Raw genomic sequence first — 5,000 nt, 5'->3', positions numbered from 1 at the left:
GATTACGGGGCCTCGGATGAGTCCCGTATCGTTATTTTTCGTCACTACCTCCCCGTGCCGGGAGTGGGTAATTTGCGCGCCTGCTGCCTTCCTTGGATGTGGTAGCCGTTTCTCAGGCTCCCTCTCCGGAATCGAACCCTGATTCCCCGTTACCCGTTACAACCATGGTAGGCGCAGAACCTACCATCGACAGTTGATAAGGCAGACATTTGAAAGATGCGTCGCCGGTACGAGGACCGTGCGATCAGCCCAAAGTTATTCAGAGTCACCAAGGCAAACGGACCGGACGAGCCGACCGATTGGTTTTGATCTAATAAAAGCGTCCCTTCCATCTCTGGTCGGGACTCTGTTTGCATGTATTAGCTCTAGAATTACCACAGTTATCCAAGTAACGTGGGTACGATCTAAGGAACCATAACTGATTTAATGAGCCATTCGCGGTTTCACCTTAATGCGGCTTGTACTGAGACATGCATGGCTTAATCTTTGAGACAAGCATATGACTACTGGCAGGATCAACCAGGGAGCTGCGTCAACTAGAGCTGAGCAGCCGGCCGCCCGGGAGTGTGTCCCGGGGGCCCGCGCGAACACGCAAGCGTCCGCTCAATTATTCTGCAAACAGGAGGAGGCTGAGCTCCCCTGCACGATACACCTCGAAACCCTCTCAGGTCCCGGCGGCGCGCAGCGCCGTCCTAAGTACTTGGTCGGGTTCGAGAGAGGCGCAATCGCCCGGAGTTTGGCGAGTAGACGCTTTAGGTGCGACCACCCGTGCTCCCAACTGAGCTTGCCGCTGCCGACAGAGGCCCGGGAGCGTGCTGTCGTGGCATTGCCGGCGGGAGACAACACGCGCCACCTACGGTGGCCGGCAGCTCCAACGCCAGCGCCACAGAAGGACAAAAGCCCCACTTGGGTGCCGAAGCGAACTCTCCCAGCACAGCGCACGCGCCAACACGTCCGCACAGCTGCGATACAAACCACCTGCGAGAACCGCAGAGGCGACCGAGCAGCAGACGGCGTCGCGGCGCCGAGCGCCGGGCGGCGGCGCATCCTCAGCGCACACAGTCCTCAATCGGACCAGCACACTGCAGATGTCCACCGCGCTTCGCACCGGGCCCGCGAGGACCTACTTTGGCCGCACGGCGCCGCGTGCAGGGTGCGCCGGCGCGCAGCTGCGCCGCCTGCCGCCTCCGTCGGCCGGCGCGCCTGCCACTGGCCGCCCCCACCAGCCGGCTGTAGCGCGTGCGCCCACGCACCGCGCGGCCAGCACGCCGGGAGGCCCCCCCTCACCGGCCGGGGACGGTCCCACCCAGCCACCGCCGCGTATCGCTTCACACCCACATGCCATTCACGTTCGTGGGCATGGTGGGTATCGCTGAAACAACCGGTTGGTAGCTCAACCGATCGTCGCCATCACTGATTCACCTCTAGCGAGAACAACCGCACCACAACGGTTTACCAGTTGTTCATTTGCGTAACGTCACCAGCAAACGTAGACGTCCATCGCCATTTGCAAATTCAACGATTGTTGCATGCCTGTGTCAGGTGTCACGACACACTATGTCTGCCCACATACACGCAACAACATGTGCACGCTTCGCGAACACGTGGAAGGTGGCCCCCGTACGTATGCGATGTCCATTGCGCGAACGACTGTCAACCGGCCTCTGTCGCATGTCGCAGATGTGGAACGCAGTGCACCATGCTGTCACGGTGTGTGAGAAGAGACGACTACGTCTGACAACACGCGCCACTACATCAACAGACGGCTCATGCTGATCGCCATCCAGGGCATACCACACTGCAATCCGGCTCTTATAGGGAGACGACACATAGCTGAGTGCACAACAGTTGGACCGCATGGTTCGCCGTTGTTGGCGCAGTCGTTGTACGGTCACATGTACCACGATGTATCATTCAGTACATGAGGACCAATGTGCAGTACAGTGTGTGATTTGGACGTACAACATCAGCGGACAGTTGACACAGGCCGTACCACAGCGTAGGCTAAGTGCTTCGCCATGCGAATGCCAATGAACAACTGCGAAGGGCATTGAGCATGTACGTCCTGCTGCCATCCACATTACAGTGTATCGCTGCAAGGTGTTTAACATGAAGCGATACACTGGGGACCAGGCAGTGCGAGTAGCAAACTATATTGCGGGGGTTGCAGTTAGGCAACACTACACTAATTTAACGCGTCGTATGACAATTACAGAGCGGGTAAAGGCCCAACGTGTGTTGGGTTAAGGCCCAACGTGTGTTGGGTTAAGGCCCAACGTGTGTTGGGTTAAGGCCCAACGTGTGTTGGGTTAAGGCCCAACGTGTGTTGGGTTAAGGCCCAACGTGTGTTGGGTTAAGGCCCAACGTGTGTTGGGTTAAGGCCCAACGTGTGTTGGGTTAAGGCCCAACGTGTGTTGGGTTAAGGCCCAACGTGTGTTGGGTTAAGGCCCAACGTGTGTTGGGTTAAGGCCCAACGTGTGTTGGGTTAAGGCCCAACGTGTGTTGGGTTAAGGCCCAACGTGTGTTGGGTTAAGGCCCAACGTGTGTTGGGTTAAGGCCCAACGTGGGTTGGGTTAAGGCGCAACGTGGGTTGGGTTAAGGCCCAACGTGGGTTGGGTTAAGGCGCAACGTGGGTTGGGTTAAGGCGCAACGTGGGTTGGGTTAAGGCGCAACGTGGGTTAGGTTAAGGCGCAACGTGGGTTAGGTTAAGGCGCAACGTAGGTTAGGTTAAGGCGCAATATAGGTTAGGTTAAGGCGCAATATAGGTTAGGTTAAGGCGCAATATAGGTTAGGTTAAGGCGCAATATAGGTTAGGTTAAGGCGCAATATAGGTTAGGTTAAGGCGCAATATAGGTTAGGTTAAGGCGCAACGTAGGTTAGGTTAAGGCGCAACATAGGTTAGGTTAAGGCGCAACATAGGTTAGGTTAAGGCGCAACATGGGTTAGGTTAAGGCGCAATATAGGTTAGGTTAAGGCACAATATGGGTTAGGTTAAGGCACAATATGGGTTAGGTTAAGGCACAATATGGGTTAGGTTAAGGCACAATATGGGTTAGGTTAAGGCACAATATGGGTTAGGTTAAGGCACAATATGGGTTAGGTTAAGGCACAATATGGGTTAGGTTAAGGCACAATATGGGTTAGGTTAAGGCACAATATGGGTTAGGTTAAGGCACAATATGGGTTAGGTTAAGGCACAATATGGGTTAGGTTAAGGCACAATATGGGTTAGGTTAAGGCACAATATGGGTTAGGTTAAGGCACAATATGGGTTAGGTTAAGGCACAATATGGGTTAGGTTAAGGCACAATATGGGTTAGGTTAAGGCACAATATGGGTTAGGTTAAGGCACAATATGGGTTAGGTTAAGGCACAATATGGGTTAGGTTAAGGCACAATATGGGTTAGGTTAAGGCACAATATGGGTTAGGTTAAGGCACAATATGGGTTAGGTTAAGGCACAATATGGGTTAGGTTAAGGCACAATATGGGTTAGGTTAAGGCACAATATGGGTTAGGTTAAGGCACAATATGGGTTAGGTTAAGGCACAATATGGGTTAGGTTAAGGCACAATATGGGTTAGGTTAAGGCACAATATGGGTTAGGTTAAGGCACAATATGGGTTAGGTTAAGGCACAATATGGGTTAGGTTAAGGCACAATGTGGGTTAGGTTAAGGCACAACGTGGGTTAGGTTAAGGCACAACGTGGGTTAGGTTAAGGCACAACGTGGGTTAGGTTAAGGCACAACGTGGGTTAGGTTAAGGCACAACGTGGGTTAGGTTAAGGCACAACGTGGGTTAGGTTAAGGCACAACGTGGGTTAGGTTAAGGCACAACGTGGGTTAGGTTAAGGCACAACGTGGGTTAGGTTAAGGCACAATACGGGTTAGGTTAAGGCACAATACGGGTTAGGTTAAGGCACAATACGGGTTAGGTTAAGGCACAATACGGGTTAGGTTAAGGCACAATACGGGTTAGGTTAAGGCACAATACGGGTTAGGTTAAGGCACAATACGGGTTAGGTTAAGGCACAATACGGGTTAGGTTAAGGCACAATACGGGTTAGGTTAAGGCACAATACGGGTTAGGTTAAGGCACAATACGGGTTAGGTTAAGGCACAATACGGGTTAGGTTAAGGCACAATACGGGTTAGGTTAAGGTACAATACGGGTTAGGTTAAGGCACAATACGGGTTAGGTTAAGGCACAATACGGGTTAGGTTAAGGCACAATATGGGTTAGGTTAAGGCACAATATGGGTTAGGTTAAGGCACAATATGGGTTAGGTTAAGGCACAATATGGGTTAGGTTAAGGCACAATATGGGTTAGGTTAAGGCACAATATGGGTTAGGTTAAGGCACAATATGGGTTAGGTTAAGGCACAATATGGGTTAGGTTAAGGCACAATATGGGTTAGGTTAAGGCACAATATGGGTTAGGTTAAGGCACAATATGGGTTAGGTTAAGGCACAATATGGGTTAGGTTAAGGCACAATATGGGTTAGGTTAAGGCACAATATGGGTTAGGTTAAGGCACAATATGGGTTAGGTTAAGGCACAATATGGGTTAGGTTAAGGCACAACGTGGGTTAGGTTAAGGCACAACGTGGGTTAGGTTAAGGCACAACGTGGGTTAGGTTAAGGCACAACGTGGGTTAGGTTAAGGCACAACGTGGGTTAGGTTAAGGCACAACGTGGGTTAGGTTAAGGCACAACGTGGGTTAGGTTAAGGCACAACGTGGGTTAGGTTAAGGCACAACGTGGGTTAGGTTAAGGCACAATACGGGTTAGGTTAAGGCACAATACGGGTTAGGTTAAGGCACAATACGGGTTAGGTTAAGGCACAATACGGGTTAGGTTAAGGCACAATACGGGTTAGGTTAAGGCACAATACGGGTTAGGTTAAGGCACAATACGGGTTAGGTTAAGGCACAATACGGGTTAGGTTAAGGCACAATACGGGTTAGGTTAAGGCACAATACGGGTTAGGTTAAGGC

At 51.6% G+C, this 5,000-nt stretch overlaps 1 non-coding gene across 1 annotated transcript in view; it reads right to left on the bottom strand.

Moving 5' to 3' along the window:
* The window catches only part of LOC124567895, a 1,910-nt gene extending 1,384 nt beyond the window's left edge, over positions 1-526 (bottom strand). The window contains exon 1 of the ribosomal RNA XR_006971032.1: positions 1-526. This exon is cut by the window's left edge and continues 1,384 nt beyond it. This is a non-coding gene — a ribosomal RNA (small subunit ribosomal RNA).
* Between the last annotated feature and the right edge of the window lie 4,474 nt (positions 527-5,000).

This window comes from Schistocerca americana, unplaced genomic scaffold (genome assembly GCF_021461395.2).
Source record: "Schistocerca americana isolate TAMUIC-IGC-003095 unplaced genomic scaffold, iqSchAmer2.1 HiC_scaffold_141, whole genome shotgun sequence".
In the NCBI taxonomy this organism is placed as follows: Eukaryota; Metazoa; Arthropoda; class Insecta; order Orthoptera; family Acrididae; genus Schistocerca; species Schistocerca americana.
This window is presented reverse-complemented; position numbering and strand designations above follow the sequence as displayed.